At 39.3% G+C, this 20,332-nt stretch overlaps 1 protein-coding gene across 7 annotated transcripts in view; it reads right to left on the bottom strand.

Annotated features, from left to right (window-relative positions):
• Positions 1–20,332, bottom strand: part of znf536 (zinc finger protein 536) — a 252,111-nt gene that overhangs the window by 153,939 nt on the left and 77,840 nt on the right. For all 7 annotated transcript variants that reach the window (XM_017703620.2, XM_037534421.1, XM_017703619.2 and 4 more), the window contains one exon: positions 15,054–15,168. The gene's annotated coding sequence lies outside the window, so the exon portion shown is untranslated. The remainder of the gene's footprint in view (positions 1–15,053; positions 15,169–20,332) is intronic.

The raw sequence follows: 20,332 nt of genomic DNA, 5'->3' as shown, positions 1-20,332 counted from the left end.
GACACGCTGGAAGGCGGATGGGTGGAAAACAGTCGTGCCTCTTTGTTGCTAAAGTAAATAAGCTGTCTCCTCTTTAACCGAGAACTCTGAAAAAAGGCTAATTCAATCACATTGTGTGTCTGCACTGTGTGTATGAAGCAGGGGTATGCAATAGAAGACTGTAAAAGAGGGCACATGATAGAGCTCTTACTGATGAGTAAATGAACACCATTAGTATGTGTATGTGAGTGAATGTGTGTGTGAGTATACTGTATGTATTAGTGTGTTCGCAAAGGGCCACTTCAAAACACTACTAACACTTTCTGTGCTCTTAACTGAGGGGTGTCCTTTCTGATGAGCGACAGAGCATGAGAAAACAAATGGGAAAGAAAGGGGGAGAGAGAGAGAGAGAGAGAGAGAGAGAGAGAGAGAGAGAGTCTGTTACATATATTCTGTGTGATAGTTGAACAACATTGTTATAATTATATAACAGTTATACTGAAGCACAAATTTAATTTGTGCTTCATTTCCAATTAAATTTCAATGGCAAAAGATTTTTTTTGCAAATAAAAAATGCATAAATGTTTTATATATATATATATATCGACAAAATGGTACCTTTACAGGAGAAGGAAAAAAACATCTTTAGTTTTAATGTAAGTTTGTGGGACCAGACTTTTTTCCAAGTCATTTTTGGCCATTTCTTTTGGTCCATTCATCATGAAATTTACACACAATGTAAAGGGCAACAAAGTAAAAAAACAACAAAAATGGAGATCAGTCTAATATGCATAATTCCTTAGGCAGATAATTTGGCATTTTGTAATACTACAGTACACAGAAATGGTCACTGGCAAATGAGTTAATGCTATGTAAATTTGGTTGTGCATTGAGCAGCAGAAAGAAAGCTGTGTTAAACTCTTGCACTGAGTTCGTCTTTCCCAGGTGCTGGTGTACAGCTGTCTATGAGAGGGTGTGTAATTTAGCGGGGTTTATTCGGGGATGGGGCAAACGGGCTGCGCCTGGTTAGCCGTTTTGTGTCTCTCTGCTCTGGCAGAACCGCCGCATGATTCTAATCCCATCGGCCGCCAGTGACCCGTCCCGCTGCACCGCGATGCTATCGGCCTGCATGCGAGCCGCCTCTAATTGAAAAAAGTCCTGCACCATGTCTAAACCTCTCCTTGCAACTCCAGCGCGTGTTGTGTCTGCACGCTGAATCAGATCCCTAAGAGGCTTAGGGGTGTGTGTGTGTGCATGTCTGCCAGTGTGTGTATAGGAGTGTAGGCATTTATGTGTTTGTGTGTGTGTGTGTGTGTGTGTGTGTGTGGGTGTGCGTTACAGTTAAAAGAGAGAGGTGGAGTAGATTATGATTGGCCAGAGTCGGGAAAAAGGAAGGTATTAAGCACCTTTACTGGGTTTTAATTACATGAAGTCCACCTCTGTAGCAGCGGAACTATAAATACACCAGCATTCCCCTGTGGCAGTGAAGTTAGCAAGCCCTAAAGCAACTCATACCTCAGCGCAAAGGGAGAAACACACACACACACACACACACACACAAGCACGTGCACTCGCTCCTATTGCTCTCTCTCGCGCTCTCTCTCTCTCTCTCTCTGTCTCATAGAACCTGTACTGTATCACCGAAAATTGGGCCATATGTCCCTCTGCATTTTGGGATCTGAGTGTAATTTAAGTGGAAAATACTACAGCTTGATTAATTTGTCCGAACCTGACTGGACACTACTGCTCTAGTCAGGTTCAATCAAGCTTGGACATCATTTTCCAAATATGTATCAGGTTTAAATTTCATGTTTGGATTCTCAGCCTCCCGCCTTTAACAAATTTGATCCTGCTTTCTCTGCTTTAGTTGCTTTATTTTTTCTCCTTAGTTGTTCATTTTAGTATATATGCATGCTTTTTCAGCCTACAGCAGTTTAGCTCCACCCTTTCACACTGAAGTTACAAGGAGTGCTTCAGCCTGATCTGCTTTTTCAGTGAGGCAAAATGACAGGCAATCAGAACAAAGGCCATTTGCAAAGTCTTAAACAAAAGCAGCACATTTCACCAATTAAGGCTGACATAAAAACACAACTATTTCTGCTGTTCAATCTACTCTTCTAACCTGATTTCTCAAAGCTGTTGGAATAGCTGATACACAAAGAACATGATCTAACAAAGGTAAAAAATTTTTTTTTTTTTAATTTCAGTCTTTTTTTTTTAGCTTATCTCATAAAACTAACTTTCAAACAAGGAAACACATAACTAGGAATGCACGGCACACATCAGTTATCTTGTATTGTACTCTGATTAAACAAAACAATAAGAACTGATCCAAATTACAGGTACATCCTATTTTCACTACTTTAAAACAGCTTTTAAACTATCATGCTGGAGATTATATATTGACTGTTATACACAAGATTTTATATGTAAACTACAGTTTTAAGATTAATTAGGTGAAGTCATCTTGTTATAGCAGCACCGTCTAACATGAGATCATTGCAGTATGGGAAGTTTATTGAGACTAAAAACATTCAGGATAATGTTCGCGATGGTCTGGTTCTGGCCATTTTCTGACATAATTTTGGGTTCTGATCAGTTTCCGGCTTGAAACTTAATGATGTGTTTTGGGTTGAACTAAGTTCAGACAAAATTTTGACGGGACCAGCTCTCGGTTTGGACTCAAAATGTGGCGCTGTGTGTCAGGCCAGGCTTGGATGGAAAGTTCAGTATTTGGGTCCAGACCAAAATTTCAGGCCTGATTGAAGCTCTAGATAAGCTCTAGATACTGCAAAAAAAAGAAACAAAAAATAATGGAAGAAAAGAAGCAGATGCAGTAGAAGAAGAAGAGGAAAAAAATCAAATTTGAAAAGAGAGAGAGCAAAAGGCACAGGGGAATATGAGATGAATCCAGGTCTTAGGGGTGTTCCAGCAAGTAAAATAAGGTTGAACCTCAATAGGATCAACATTCAGGGCAAAACGGCAATAAAAGTAGAAATGTGACAGAGAAAATGATCTGTAATTAGGACAAACAGCACTAAAAGCAAGTTCAAAGATAATTGTTTTCGGAGGGGTGTGTGCTTGACTGAGAGGAATCCCAGGGTGGCCAGTTTAGAGTGAGAGAGCGAGTCAGAGAAAGAGAGAAAGATATGAAGGAATGAAAAGGAGTGAGGAAAAGCAAAGCTTTTGTTGAAATGCTGGAAAAAGGGACTCCTCAATGAGTGTTAGAAAAGTTCACATTGAGAAAGAGCAGTGAGTAGAGCCAATGAAGAGTTCATCCATTAACGTTTATATATATATATATATATATATATATATATATAAGAAAAAGAAAGGGTAAAACAGTTAACAAAGACACCCTACTGAATGTGTACCAATCCATCATAAGACCAGGCATGAAAAAAACAACAAGTGTCCCCAACATACTTATCCCGTCACAAAGACCTCCATTGTTGCTGTCTTTCACAATACTCAGCCCTTTGATAGACTCTGCTATGAAAAAAGCACCACAATGCATTGCAGGGGGTTTTGGTCTATAACACGTTATGAATCATGATTTTTTTTTTTCTTCAAATAAATGAAATAGTCAGAACCCCAAGTGGGTAAAACTGACCTGGAATGGATGATCTAGAGTTAATATACTTTCCAAGAAGGAAGTCTCTCAAAGAGGCAGCTAAAGTCTGGAATAAAAGTATTTGTAATATGTAGTCTATAAATGTTCAAACAGCTCAATTTTGGCCTATATATGTAAATGAATCCATAAAGCATACAGCGATTTAGTTAATTTACACTAAAACATATTTCATGGATTGCTTTTTGAGTGAGGCATAAACCAGCACAGCCAATCAGAACTGAGGTCAATTACATACATCACTCTTAATGTCACAGTTAGAAACAGCCTGTTTAATTGTAAGAGATAAATAGAGGTTGAAATGTATTAGTTTTTAAAGTGCAAAGTCTTTTATGTGGACTTACACTTCACTGTTTTACTCATATAACTATAAAATGTACGTTTCATAGTAGTTATTGAATCATATGTAGAAATGACTGAATATGTGTTGTAAAATAGTGATCTTTGACAACAATAATAGGTTTAGTGTTCAAAAAACTTAAAACTTAAACAAACAAACAAAAAAGTCAGATTAATGTCTTTTTGGACAAATGTACAATGTAGTAATCTGAGTTTGCATGGTGTAGTGTATACTTGCTACTAAGCAGAACTCCTAATGACCACACTGTTTGTTCTGAGACCTCCTCCAGCCCACTGAGTGAGCTTCTAGAGGTGCTGAGACATACACCAAGTTCTTTTTAAGGGCACGTGTTCAGTTTCAGCTTTACTCTTTATCTCTTTGCATGTGTTTTGCATGGTCAAAAGTTCAAACAGTTATATTTGCTTTATAAACAGTATTTGACTGACTGCTGCAGTTGAAGCATGACTGACTGATATTTTTGGGGGAGAAACAAACAAACATAATGAAACATTTCTATTCTGTTCCCATCTCCACCTGTCTGACAAAATATGATTTTTCCCCCTCTCTTCTTTTCCCTCTGTGCTCAGGATGAAGTCACTCTTGGCATGTGTGAAACATAAGCATAATTGTGTTTGAACGGACTCCGACAAGGCCTAAAAATACACACAATAGCAGAGAGATGAGCAGAGACAAAACGAGAGCGTGTGAGCGCTTGTCCATCAGCGCTGCATGTTTTCTCTACTTTCTCACTCATGCCAATAACAGAGGAATAAACGGATATATGAGTTAAACCCCATTGTCTTCAAAAATCTCCCACTATATTTAGCCCTTTTTTGTTTTAAGATGTGCTGCATTGCTTTTCTTAAGACAGTAAATCTGATGTCGGGTTTGAGGTTGAATGTGCGTGTGCGTGCGTGCGTCTCTTCCTGAGCATGTATAAGGAAAAAAAAAAAACAGAAAGCAGAAAAACAGTTCAGCCGTGCAATTTTTGCAATTAAAAAAGACACAAAAAATAATTATTCCACAGCACACTTGGGCGACACATCCTGAATCGACGATGCACGGATCACGTGTTTAATAAAAAGGTTAATCAGTTGTTAATCAGAGGATTAATAACTTGATATTTTCTTTACAAAACCATTAATATTATGCCATAAATATTTAATGGTGATGGGTGTGCTTTCTTTTAGGGTGGGGATGAGGGGAAAGGAGCGCTAGAATGAGCAATACACGGCCTAATGTGCATTAATCATGCTTTGTTAAAGTCAAATAAATTCATTCATGTTTATTAATACAACCTCAGAGACAACAATACTCTTTACATTATTTAGAAAGTTATTAATACAGTATTTATCAGTGGTGCCACCAAAGGCCAGAAGAGGTTACAGGCAGCCTAATATGGTCCAGCATCGCAGGCCCTCAGGCCAGAGTTCATTAAGATTTAAGAGGAAGCATAAATGCTCCAAGGAGCAGTGTGTTTGCGTGTGTGTGTGTGTGTGTGTGTGTGTGTGTGTGTGACTGCACCTTCAGGACTTCTTGGCCAAAAAAGAAAACCTGAGTGTGGGTTCCAGGCAGAGATTTTCTGTCCCTCTCTTAACAAATTGCCCTGCCGATTTGCTAATCAAAGCAAAACAAATATTGCTTTTCGTTCGCTCCATTTATTTGAATGAACATACCATGTTCCCAAAATACTCGTTCCCAGTTCAAATGTAATTAAATTGTGCCTTTAGTGAAAACATGCAGTGGTACTCCAATTAGTTCTGTTTTTGTCGTTTGAAAAAAAGGAGGAAAAAAATGAAATATTGGACTCAGGCTCGCCCAGGGCTCTGTGGCGTCCCGGAATGATGCAAAGCTTTTATGGTGGGTGGGTTTTCTGCTTTTATCATGTTAGTTTAGTTTTAATCTTAAAGCTATTGATGGAGAGGAACGGTGCATTCACTTGTATGTGCATATGCACACTCAGTGTGGGTGTTTTGACTGTTGTGAGACAAAAATACATTTCTGTTGATTTGTGTCTGAACAATAGTAAGACTGAGTAGCGCTGCACAATGGATTCAGGGGAGTGACTAAGATGGTATATTTGAATAGTTGATAAACAGAATGTGTAAGCCGAAGAAGAAAGTCAAACATACGGCATGTTAAACTGTAATTGTGAACCTTGTATGGATTGATTTTATGGAAATTTTTGGGATTATATCCCTGTTGAGAGATTTGATGTGAGGAAATGGCCACTACTTTGCTGTGGCATTGAAAATTTCCCGAAATGGGTTCTTTGAGGTAATAAGTGAACCAGATATGGTTTCCTTGCAATGGATGGTTCTTTAAATGACAATTATTGTAAATAACATCAAAATTGTGGTTAGGACCCCAAATGTATAAAAACTGACTAAAAAACTAAAGAAAAAAAGTGGGTGGTGTATAGGTTTGTGGTTCTGCAGTCGAAGAAATACATCACAATAACATCAGTTAAAGGGTACATATCACAGAAAATCTGATCTGATGTATTATGATGTAGTACGTAAACATCATTTAAATACATGGTCAATCTATATAATCTAAGCTGCAAAAGGAGCCTGTTTAGAATTCACTGTTTCTGTGATGTCACAAACACATTTTCATGTATTTTCATATTCAGTCTACTGTTCATCCCTGCCAATTTATGGTGAAGTTACAAGGAGTGTTTCAGACTGGAATACTTTTTGAATGATGTGTAATGCAGGGTAACCAACCAGAACAGAGCTTATTTCCATACATTAGTCTGAAAAGAACAGTGTGTAAGACAGTATGGGATATGAGATCATGTAAAAGTTAATTAGGACTGTTTGGGTACATAGTGGACCTCATAAAGAAAAGTAAATACATTTCTTTAAAGATCCATGATTATAAACAACATGTGTGAGCATGAAGAACTTTATGCTAAGATGCTGTCCTAAAGGTTTTCCCTAGAACTTTACATCCAAGACATTATAGTTGCAAAAACACTACACTGCAAGCTTTGAAAAAAGAATAATATCAAATATCTCTTAGAATAATTCTGAGGTCTCAAGACACATAACTGTAAGGAGACATATGGGTATTTCTTACCCAGGATTACTTTATCTCTCTTTGTTTCTATCGCTCTGCCTTTATTTCTTTCCCTTTTGCTTTACTATTCACTATGGGCTTCACAAAGAAATTAAATTGCATTAGCAAGTCTCTTAACACAGCACTTAAGAAGCCATCACTGAATTGACTACCTAAATTGCATATTTTCAGTCAAACCTGGGTTGCGCTTTTATTGAATAAGCTCATGGATTTCTCACAATATGCTATCCATCTACCTGTCGATGTATCCATCCGTACCTTCAACGATCCGGCACTGGGGCCTATACCTGATATACATATTATGCATGTTTGTGCGACTATAATGGGGATCAATTGAGAGTGGGCAGATGGAAACTCATAAACCTGTGTGTGCCTGTGGCCATTGTTAAATAATTGCTGAATAAAATGTTTGCCCTGACCGTGGTCAGTCTCAGTCTTGCTATCTTGGGGGTGGGGGGGCTAAAAAACACATTAATAGCTCCCACAACACGATATCAAAGCATGCCAGCTAAACTTCACTTACTGTAAAAAAAGTAGCTTGGCTGCCTTAAAAACTACAGAAAACATTAACTTGCTCTTTGATGTTCAATAGACTTAAAAGTGCATTTTTAATGTTTATTGTAACAGCAAATGCTATAACATATGATGTTTGTGTAGATGTATGTACCACAAACATAATCATGATCAATTTCTTTCATAACTATTTACAACCCTGACCGTAGAATTAAACTGTGCCTTTATGCCACATATACTGTGGATGTACTCTGTTCTGATTGGCTGCCTTTCAATGTGTCATATTCAAAAAGCATAGCTTCACCGCTCCTTATAACTTCAGCCTAAATGTGTGGAGCTAAACTGATGTAGCCTGAGTAGGTGGAAGTGTGTTAAAATATTCATAAAAACACAAAAAAATGAAATCAAAATAGGCTGTTTACCTAGTGTGGTTTAGTTTCTGTTTATGTGGACTGTATATGTGAATGTTCTGAAACTTTAACATTGTTAAAGTACTACATCAAACTCTTTTTTTGTTCTATGATATTTGACCCTTAAAGGTAGCAAAATTGGTTACTTTTTTAAAATTAAAATCTTTTACAGCGTTCCATTTTCTGGAAAAAGACTCAAAGAAGAAGAAAGGCAAAAGCGAGGATGAGAAGGAGGAGAAGGTGGAGAAAGAGGAGGTGGAGCGGCAGACGAAAAGAGACAAGGAAAAAAGCGAGGGAGCTTCATTTTGCCGTTCGGTTTTTTAAACACAGATTTCATCATCGGGCCAAAGCACATAACTTTAAAACCGAAAATCAAATATTAAAAATGACAGGCGGTATAAGTGCGGTGAGTGAGCCGGGGTCACGGAGGGAGGAGGCGCGGGCGGCTTGTCAGCCACTATCTGTCAGAGTGAATTAGAAACAATCAGGGGCGAGTGAAAGGGAAGGTGATTGTTATTAAGCAGCGGGGCTGCGAGCAAGCTCCCCCAGATGTGGCCATGCATATAAAAGAACAGGAAGCCAGCAGTTTAATTCAGGAAGCGCTGGCGAACATGGCCTGCACAAAGGAGGAAGGGGGGGTGGGGGTGGAGGGGGGGAGAGGCCCTTTGTCGCTAATAAGCTGGAAGTTACTTTGATAACAGGCAAGGGTTAGGCTCGGGAATAAAGGCACTCTTCTCTCTCACGTTTCTTTCCCCTTTTTTTCACCTCCTCAATCTGCCCGTCAATATCTGGAGGGGGAAAATAATAGGAGTGGAGAAATCAGAGGTGATATGTAGATAAGTTGACCTTAACATGGAAGAGACGGCCAGGTCCATATATCAATTACCCAGCTGCTGTCATATACAGAAGATGAGGGAGGAAGATGAGGGTTTGGGACAAATCCTCCCTCTGCTGTCCCTTAACAATCTCTCACTCTCTCATTGTCTCTCACTCTCTCTCCTTTCTGGAGGACCTGTCAGGGACTTCGTAGTCTCCTCTGAGGCAGCCATCACGGCCGCAGATTGTCGTCAGGGGCGACAGAGGGGACAGAGGGAGGGGATGTGTACAATATGTTTTTCAAAGGGAGCGCAGGCTTGATTTGAATGATAAGGAGAGACGCTAATCTGCTTGGATATGGCCTCAAAGGCACATCCACTCTGACACTCCAGCAGCTCTGCCACCAGGGGAAACTGCACCCATGCTAAAGCTCTCCGCAACACACACACACAAATACACTTGTTTTCAAACAATGTCAGGACACAGGACCATAGATATGGCCATATTGTATAGACTATATGAAATACCAATGTCTACCTAGGTAAAAAGTATACAGTCATTGTAAATGTTAGCTTCTCTTTACATTGTATGAACATTTCCTAACCAGTGGTTTAAACTTAAATGGTACAAACTCTATTTACAATAACTTCAATTAATAAAATTGAGAATGTTGTTCCTTTTCCTGTATAGTACATCAATTTGGAGTTACAAGGTTTTATTCCAAGGGCTGCAGGATCAGAATCAAGATCAGAACTGTCAAGTTTTTGCTTCATATACATTTTCCCAGTCTGCAAGTTTATCTTTTTTAACCTGATCTGTGTTGCAACTGTATGACATAAATAACTTGAGCTAAATAAGTGCAGTCTCACCCATTAAAGAGCAAATAATGTTAATTATATCAGGATTTTTGTTGATATAAAGTTCTGGAAATGTGCAAATGTGTTTCAAGTGTTCATTTAGCCTAATGGCTGCTTCATCCAAAAAGCAGTCCAAGCTAAAACAACACTCCTTATAACTTCAGTGTGAATGGGTCAGGCTAAACTGCTAAAGGCTGAACATGATAAAAACAATGAATACAGAACGAATACAGTTTTTGCATCTTAGTGTTCATACGCAGATTGTGTGGACTGAGCAGTGAACGGTATTTTAACAGCATTTACATCAAATTCTTACTTCAAGAAGGAAAATATGTTTTTCCATGATGTGGGGCCTTTAAGAGGGATATTTTTTGAAAACGGTAAAAACAAACACAGACAAACACATGCAATTGCAAAGGACTATCAATATGACTGCGTATGCATATGTACAGAATTAAACACATCAAACAAGCACACCTCTATACAGCTCCACACACACAGAATGCTGTCAAATTCTCCACTCAAACACAGTTGAGAAGCTGAAGCTTTTGAACAGAGTGTTCTGTGTGATAGGGAGCTGGTGTAAAACATGCTATCAGTGTGTGTGTGTGTGTGTGTGTGTGTGTGTGTGTTTATTGTCTCCTGTGTGGCTTGCGGAGGTCTCAGGAGAGAACGTACCCAGCCCGTCATTTCTTCTGTCCCGTCTACCTGTCACCAGTAGCTGCTAACTTCAGCTCTGCCATGACTTTACAAGCTGAAAAAAATGAAGCATGTTGCTGTTTCCATCGTCATTTAAGTGCTCTCTCTCTCTTTCTCTCCCTCTGTCTCTTTAAATGGCAGCACTGCTTTGATTTCCATTTTTCTTTGTAGTCAGAGATATCTGTGGAAATTATCCGCGCCTTGAGTTTTTTGTGATCCTGTCTGTAATAGCTATAACTGTTAAATAAAAGCCTCTTTTCCCCCCTTTAGAGATGAAGCTGCATACAACATGCTTACAAGTACATCTCCACTCTCTGCCTTTAAGGATGATGTGAGGAGCTGTGACTAGGAGGCTATGGTGTTAAACACACTATCGCTAAATATTACCCAGAGGGATCAGAGTGTGTATATATATATATATATATATATATATATATATATATATATATATATATATATATATATATATAAACACTCGAGAACAGGGGACAGGGAGGTGAGGGAGGAGAAGAAGAAAGAAAAACAATATGTGGATAAAGGTAAAGCAGTGCAAGGAGTACTGGGAGAGGAGAGAGAGAGAGAGAGAGAGAGAGAGGGAGAGAGAGAGAGAGAGAGAGAGAGAGAGAGAGAGAGAGAGAGAGAGAGAGAGAGAGAGAGAGGAGGAGAGAAAGGAAGAAATGTTGAACAAATAAAAGGACAAAGAGTCTGGCAGAAATTAAGAAAAAAGAGTAGGACCCTTCAGCATTTGATAAGGAACAGAGGGAGAGCAACAAAGAAATAGAGAGGAAGATAAAGAGACAGAGAAACAGAGAAATACAAAGAACAAGATAAAAGAGTAAGAGAAAGAAAGATGGAAAGAAAGAGAGAGAGACAGTGAGAGAGAGAGAGAGAGAGAGAGAGAGAGAGAGAGAATACAGAGCTACTTGGGAAGGAAGGAAGAGGAATGACAGAAAGAAGAGAGACCAAAGTAAAGGGAAAAAAGAAAGAAAGAAAGGAGTAATGAACAAAGGAAAGAAAAAAAGAAAGAAAGAAAGAAAAAGAAAGAAAGAAAGAAAGAAAGAAAGAAAGAAAGAAAGAAAGTGTGAGAGACATAGTAGAGACAGACAGACAGACAGATAGACAGACAAATACATTGAGAAAAAAAGAGTTGCACAAAAGGAGAGAAAGACTTGATCTATAAAAAGTGTTTGATAAGGATTAGAGAGAGAGAGAGAGAGAGAGAGAGAGAGAGAGAAATGAGGGAAAGTAAGACTAGGAGCTAGATATATAAAAGTATTTGATAAGGGTTATAGAGAAATGGAGAGAGAGAGAAAGAGAGAGAGAGTCCTCCTCTCAGGACATGTCTTAGATTTCAGTGTGATTAGATAGTGAGGGATAGGGAGATGTTCTGAGGGAGCATTAGTAATTAATCACTGGAGAAGCTGGGATTTCCACTCTCACTGTCTGGCCTATGCAGCTCTCTCTCTCTCCCTCTCTCTCTCTCTCTCTCACACACACACACACACACACACACACACACACACACACACACACACAATAACCTCCACATCCTACCACTCAATGATAAATAAAAAAGAGCAAAACAATAACAACGAACAAATCTCTAAACAAAAAGCAAAATAAAAACCTTAAGCAGAGGCTTAAGCAGCAAATCGTTTCCTTTGTGCAGAGTGCTAATTATTACCGCACCATAATGAGCTTCAGTCTCTGAGCATTACCACGTATCATTACTGAAGCAAAGGCTGACCATAAAAAGAGAATGGCCTTCACTTACTGCTCTCCCACCACCCCTGCTGAAATCTTCCACCCTTATTTTATTTATTTTTTTTTTCCCTCCTTCTCCCCCTTGCACTATGAATAAATTTAGTCCGTCCCGGACATGAAAATGTCAAATACCTAAAATACACCTAGGCTAAATAGCGTATTAATTTTTAATGCTCGCTCATCCTATGCTGCTATTCTCATATCTGCCCCTGTCTGCCAACAGCTGTTGCAGCCTCCCTCTCAGGGAATTTATCATCCATCTAAAAGAGTAAGGGAGTATTGTTCTGCAGATAAGAAGGAGGGGGGGGGGGATTTTTTATTCAAGGATTTTTTTATCCACTCTTTTTTCTATCCTTTATTTATCACGTTTCGACACCTTCCGAAATTAAATGAAAGACATAAATTGTTAATGTAGGTTTCATTTTTGTTTTATTTATTTATTTTATTTTGTGCACGTGTCATAGCTGTGCATTAGAATTTACATATTCCACCTTTGAATGAAAGTTAAGAATAGAGATGTTCCTATATCTTTGAACGTATAAAGATCCTCCCATATAAAAATTCATAGTAGCTGTGATAGAGCTGGACGACAAAGGATTTAGCTGAAAGATTAAAGGGTGTATGGTGAGGCAGGTGATTTAGCACAAGATTTTATATGTCATTTATACGTTCTTTTTTAGGAGCCATGTGACAGATAAAGATTACAACTGCCCAGCACTGAATGTGCCAGGCTAAACGTACTTAGAGATGTGAGCGAGGGATCAGTCTTTGGGATCAGTTAGCGTTAATCATACTGTGATCACTGCTCTGAGGCCTGTGCGGAAAGGTGCATATCTGTTCTTGCATGTTTTACAAACATGCTGATCTAGAATCAGTGATCTGGTGAGCAAATGTTTTGTAACTTGGATGTTGTAATAAAGTTGGTCTAGGGACTGTGTTTAATTGTGAATAAATAATCTGACAGAGTTCATATGAAGTATGAAGGCTGGTCTTAACCCTTCAATGCCAAGCTTGGGATAGCAGTGACCAATGACCACATTCTCACACCTTTGTTCATTTTAATTTAGGTACATACATTTGCATAAGTTGCATAATTTTGTGTGATTAATCGCATTTGTCTTATTTGTTTTAAGATTTCCTTCCCCTTTTAAAAAGCAATGCATTTAGTTATAAATATATGTGTGGACAAAACAATCAGAATGTACATATTACTTTCAATAATTCACAGATGGTTCATATGAAACTGAATGTGAAAATCACACGATTTCTACCTTAAAGGCACTTATCAACTTCCATTACAAGAGAGAGCAATAGTGATCAAAATGCTGACGTATATCGCTGTTTTTGGGACAAATCCTCCAAAATGATAAGTTTACAGTAGAAAAAAAAAAGCACATTTTACTTTTAATGTAAGTCAATGCAACAATATGTTTTTCCAAGTCATTTTGGACTATTTCTTTTGGTCCGTTATCTACGAAATTTACATACAATGTAAAGCGCAACCGATGCTTTCAAATTATGTTAAAAACTGAAAAACATCAAAAACAAAGATAGAAAGGTTTTGTTTCAACAGCAGCGATGTATTATATATATGTATTATATATATATATATATATATATATATATATATATATATATATATATACATGTATTATTGTTGCAGTTGAGATTATCGAGAGGAACTAGAGCTTCCAGTTCCAGATTACTTTTGTTGGTTTGCTGCTCATTGATTTACTCAAAGGTTAACTTAAAAGCGATTTTAAAGCCATATTTAAATGACAGGGCTACAATTACAGATTCTATCATAGTAACATAAGGCACATGAGCAGCTGGGCTTCAGCCTGGAACAACTATGGATGGTTTGAAAGGTCAAACTGGGAAAAAGACAGGGTTCTGCAACATGCGGCTCTTTTTCGCCACAGCCGAATAAACTAATAAAATAACCCCCCTTTGCAGTAAAATAAAGCTCTGTTCATCAGTTTTAACTATAAAGAGTCTTAAACACAGGAGTTATATTGTGTATAAGTGCTAATTCATCCTTTAACCCTGAAAGTTTGTGAGCAGACTGCTAGTCACTATAATAGCAACACAGACACCCTTGCCTAGCTAGTAGCTAACAAAAAGGCAAAGAGAAAGATTTAAGATAAACATTGATAATTTGGAGACAAAGTGATTTTTTTTTAACAATCACTCCAGCTGGTTTCCTGATACATTCAGTCTGCAATGAGAAACTGTCGCAAAGCTTCTCGGTTGAGTTTTCCTATTCCACCATAAATGGTGCAACAACTGCATTCTTGCACCTTGGGCGACATGTAAGGTGGGACAGGGAAGTTTAAACAAGAAGCTGGTGAAAGAGATGCTGACTTCAATCTCATTAAAAGTCTAACATTCAGAAACATTTTCAAGAAAAGCTGTACTTTTGAGGAAAAGTTTCCTGCTAGAGATGTGAGAAAAGCAGGTATAGCTGAGATAAAGCTTACCACAGAGCAAAGCTAGTCTGATAATATACAATACTAGCAATATTAGCAAAGACTGAGACATGTTTACAGGCAAGATGGTAAAATGGACATAAAATGTTGTGGTTCCCAAGGTGGGTTGATTGAAGTACAAAATGGCTCTTCATAACATTTTGGTTGCCGACCCCTGTTCTAAGGTATGTACAAACAGATTAATAGAGGGCTAAAAAAGACACTGTGGAAAACAGCTCAACCTCAATTCAAGCTTTTATCAGTGATTCAATATATATTTGCATGTGAAGAACCAGAGCCCACCAATAAAAGATTGTAAGACTAGGCTCTCTCTCTCTCTCTCTCTCTCTCTCTCTCTCTCTCTCGCTCTCACTCTCTCTCTCAAGCATGCACATGCGCACATATTCTCACACACTCAAAGGGGGTCTGGGGTTCATAAGTGTTGAATACTGGTCTGAGAACAGTTTGAGAGGTGAGTTGTGTAGGCCTTACCTGATCACTCTAACTGCATACTGGTCTGGGGCCTGTCAGGATGAAGACAGTGTGGCTCCCCCACCACCACCGGGTGTGTACAGCCTGACGCGATGACCAGAGGGATGTGGTTACTCTGCCAGAGGGAGAGTGAGAGAGAGAGAGAGAGAGAGAGCGAGAGAGAGAGAGAGAGCGGTGTCAAGCCAAATGTAACAAATTCACTGAATCACGGCAGTGGCGCAGAGGTCAAGGAAAAGCAGCCGAAAAAGGTTAAAGATGAAATCAAAGCCGTGCCTCAGAGCAGCGCTGAAAATCTATCCCCTGCAAAGGCAAGGCCACCGCTGACGTGCGCTGCAGACAAGGAGCTAAATACTGCACGCCACTCTGGGATCTTTCATTTTCAGCCGATCAATAAGAGCTTATATTTATCAGGATTCCAAGCAGCTGCCACATCTGACAACCTCCACTTCATTTTCTCACTCCTCCCTCTCTCCCTTTCTCCCCTACTTCTTTTCTCTCCTTCTCACTCTTTTTTCTTCTTCTTGCTCTTTTCTCTATCTTTGTCTCTCTCTTCTGCTCCTGCTATCCCTCTCTTCACCCCCTTTCTTCTGTCTCTCGTTCTGTATCCCTGTCTCTCTATATCTCCATCTTCCCCTTCTTTCTCTCACCACCTTTATCTCTTTCCCCACCATGCATTTCTTTATTTCTCTTCTTCTCAGTCTCACTTCTCTCTCTGTCTCCTCCACCTATTTCTCTTCATCTCTCTGTATTTTTCTCACTTCCTTCTCTCTCGCTCTCTTACCTCACATAAACCTTTTTGTCTTTCTCTCTCTCTCTCCCTGTCTCTCTCTCTCATCTCCCTCTCTCATCTTTTCTTCATGTCTCTTCATTGCAACCCCACCTCTCTTTCTCTCTCTCTCTCTCTCTCTCTCTCTCTCTCTCTCTGGCCTCGTACTAAATCAGGACCCATCGACTATAAGAGTGAGAAAGCAGGCCTTCGTTCTGATTTTTTGTGAAACGTTTTTGCTGCCATCTTGCCCCCCCCACCTTCTAATACTGGGTTAAAGAAGCATGCATTTTGTCATTAGCCCATTGGCTCGGGCCCCACGCTCCCACTGCCTTTGTTCCGTGCCACGCCACTGAAGCCTGCCAACAAAAAAAAAAAAAAGAAAAAGAAAAAAATGGTGCTGTAAACCATGTACACTTTACCATTTTATTCCTCCTGTGTGCATGCTTCAAAAATAGAGATGCGTTTTGGAAAGAAAGAAGGGAGGGAGGGCGAGTGGAGGGGGGGGATAAAAACTCTCCAATTTACAGCATCCAGAGACGCAGAAGATTTGCTGAGAGGGGTGGAGGAGGCCGAGTTAAAATAGCTCAATCTCTAATCATCTGTACGACAATATTTGCTGTGAGGCATTCTAAATAGATTATCGCTGGTCCATCTGTGTCATCATTGATTTATAAGGCATTAAGCTGCTTTCCAAAGGCAGGCCTTTCCTTCGCTTTGCTCGAGTAGGAGGATTCTTGTTCAAAATCAAGGCCAGTGGCAGCTGAACAAGCCCAGAAGCCTGTCTGCTCAGAGAGAAGTGCGGCACTTTAAGCGCGAGCGCCACGGCCGAGAGGAAATAAAAATAGGACAGCGCTATCCGGTTTGGAGTCGCCACAAGAAAGCAGTATGAATCCAAAACATTTTTTGTATCTCTTATATTTTTCTTGCGGTACAAAGACATAGGGAGGAGGGAAGGAAGTGCCAAATACACACACGCACATACACTTGCATGCACACACATGCATGCACGCACACACATGCGCGCACACACATGAACCAAACAAGGAACATCATTAACATATGAATACTATATGCAAATGGTTAGAGGAGAGCAGATGTTGGTGCATTTAATTGACCTATATGTGAATTGCATCCAAACCTTTTACACAGAGTACACTGAATGCATGCCCAGCATGCAGCACTTCTGCCGTGGCCGCCACGCACTGCCTTTCTTACCCCAACAGAAGAGGAGAAGAGGAGAAATCAGAAGAGAAGAGGAGGAGAAATCATGAGAGAGAGAGGGAGAAAGTGAGAGAGAAAGTGATAGTGAGGGATAGAGGGGAGAGAGACCGAAAGACAGAAACAAATGAAAAAGAGAGAGAAAACAGAGGCGGAGGGGTAGAAGAGAAACAGAAAAAAGAGAGAGGAGAGAGACAGAAGTCTGTGCCAGAGAGAACAAGAGAAAGGAAAAAAATGAAAGACAAAAAAAAGTGAAAAGAGGGAGAAAGAGTGAGAAGATTGAGAAAGAAGAGGGGAAAATGTAGAAGAGACAGAGGAAGACAGGAGAGAAAGAGAGCATGAGAGAGAGAGAGAGAGAGAGAGAGAGAGAGAAAGAGAGGAAGAGAGAGGGGGAGAGAGAGAGACATTACAGTTGAGCTCTGTATGAGCAGACAGCAGGCTGTCAGAGCCGCTGCAATGCCCAAAGACGGTGGCTGTCACCCTGCACCCGCTCACACCCGCCTCGCGTCTCTTATGGATGACATCACTGCGTCACAGTGGAAATCGATCACTTAATGGCCTTCGGGGAGCGAGGCTGTCACTGACAGGTTATGTGCCACAGCCTATGTTGCATCCTCTTTATCCATCTCAACAACATCTCGCTCTTTCCTCTTCTCTCTTTCTACACTCTCAAAATTAAAGGTGCCAAAAAAGATTCTTTGGAGCGATGCCATAGAAAAACCATTTTCAGTGACTGGTTCTTTAAAGAGTGCTTTTTTTGTACATGAGATATGTGAGTGTGAAAAACCTTATATAGGGTTTTGAAACCTCCACATATTTGTATGAGATATGTGAGTGTGAAAAACCTTATATACGGTTTTGAAACCTCCACATAATGTAAAGCTTCTATACCAATACAATGTTCCAGAACCATGCATCAAAGCCAAGAGCAATTAAGGAATGGAGATGTTATGCTTCTTTAACTCTTCTTGATCAAAGAGGTCACTTCGTAATGATGTTGTTGCATTTATTGTCATGTATAAAGACCAAAACCTAGCAAAGCTGAAAAATGTGTACTTTTTCATTGTCATAATATCCCAAAATAAATGCACTAGAATACACTTCACACTTCAGTTGTCTTTCATTATTCCTATGATGAATAACAAGCCTTTAGTGGTGATCAATAATAGCCCTTAGTGATGTGAACTGTGTTCTGAATATGCTTGCAATGCATCCAACAATAAAAGCAGCATTATGCTTCTTTTATACCGTGATAGGAAACATTCCATACACAGAAAGCTCCAATTCTACATGCTGATCCATTTTTCTACCCCACATAGACATTTACACATCCCAAACACTAACTTACAATGCTAAGCTATGAGAGCGCTAAGAGAAACACCAATGCTATTTTAATCTGGCCTCTTTTTTCCCTTGTTGCTTTTTTTTTCTCCTGCTTGGGAATGTCATTAAATTGTATTAAATAGCCTTTTGTCCACAGGGCAAGGACCACCCGATATATGATAATACATTAATGCCCTGGTGCTCCAGCCACTGAGCTGAGACGCTCTTTAAGGCCAGGAGCAGAGAAGCACACACATGGAATTCTATTGTGCATGTGCATGCGTGTGTGCCTTCGTGCATACGCGTGTGTGTGCGTCTGGGTGCATGCGAGTGAGTGTATATGAGAGGCGGAGAGAGAGAGCAGCTCGCTAACAACTGTGACACATACTAATAGAAACATACCTAATAAATTACAAGCTTTCAGGGTCTGGCAAGCTGACATTTTCTCTGTGAGCGGGACAATTTCATATCTGCGGTGCGGGGAAACCAAATTGCATCACACGGAGATGCCAGCGGATTAGCATAAAAATTAACACTTAAATTTCAGCTTATTGTCAACCCCTCTCCTGCTCCTTCAGCCAGACCAACAATCAATTCCTCTTAGAAATCTGATTAGCTTCCATGATGCTTATTATCCTAGTCATGTCCCCCTCACTGCCATGCGAGGCTCCGGGACTATTTGTTTAAATAGAATTAAGAAGCTGATAAATCTATAGGTGTCTCTTAGATGCACGTTCCCCCTCCCCACCTTCCCTCTCTCTCTCTCTGTCTCTCTCTCTCCCTCCCTCTCTCTCTCTCTACCATCAAAGCTTGTCCTTCTCCTTCTATTCTTTCTCTCTCTTTCCTTTTGTCCTAGCCTTCATCAACAGTTGCTGATTAAAAATGCTAATTAATATGCCATAAAGCCTCTAGAAGTAGTTTACATTTAGATGGTTTATTATTTACATATTTATTCACCGTGGCCAGCTAAAGTAGTTGCCTTAAATACAATATCATTAAAACTATAACTCAGCGCAAAAGAAAAGAGGGAAATATATTACACCAATTAATTTACAGGCCATAAATGATGTCAACATTTCTTCATTTTTCTTTTCCCTTCCTTTGTATTGTTTCCTTTTCTATTCATTTCTTGGCTATTCTTTATTATTATTATTATTATTATATGTCCTCTATATAAAGTATGCTGTATTCCAAAACTTAAGCCCTTGTTCCAGTTGTATTCAATAATTCCACCAAGTTTTGTTCCAAATCTCTTCATAATCAAATGTCATTCAGAGTGGCTTGATGCAAGATGCACCATTCTAGAGAAACCTACCAAACCAGAATTTTTCACAGTGTTGGTGATAGGAACAAGACATCTGAAGAGTTCAATGTCTCTAAAAGCTCCTTTGCAGAAAGCTATTACATTAACATGGCTAAAGAAATACTAGAGTCATTGTTTTGAGATAAGTCATTGTTTTGAGATAAGATGGCCTAAATCAAACTACTCTTGGCACAGAGGCACATATAACGAGTAATTGTACCCAAAGAAACCTTTTTTTTTTTTCAGATTTACTGCTATTTTACCACTAACATCATTCCATATGATAGCTCAGAAGACACCTGTAGGTTCATTGGTTATTTCTGGACATTAAATAAAAATGGTATATTTGTAATGTACTCATCATAACTCATGACTCCTATCATCATCACTGCAAAGATGCCTGTGTTGGTAAGTTTCTCTACAGTTACCCATTTTGCGTCATTCTGAAGGACTTTGTTTACTGATGTTTTATCTGATTAAATTATGCAGAAATTTTAAATGGAATTCCCCTTTAAGGTTTATTATTCAGTAAATGTTATGAATTATTCAGTAACTATTATGTAGCTAAAATGAAAGTTATGCATTTGGAAATCTATAGTTATTCCTTGTTCTTTTTTAAGCATTTACTGAAAGGGTTAATGCTCATGCATTTCCGAGTGGACATTT

This window comes from Pygocentrus nattereri, chromosome 25, assembly GCF_015220715.1.
Source record: "Pygocentrus nattereri isolate fPygNat1 chromosome 25, fPygNat1.pri, whole genome shotgun sequence".
NCBI classification, from domain to species: Eukaryota; Metazoa; Chordata; class Actinopteri; order Characiformes; family Serrasalmidae; genus Pygocentrus; species Pygocentrus nattereri.
This window is presented reverse-complemented; position numbering and strand designations above follow the sequence as displayed.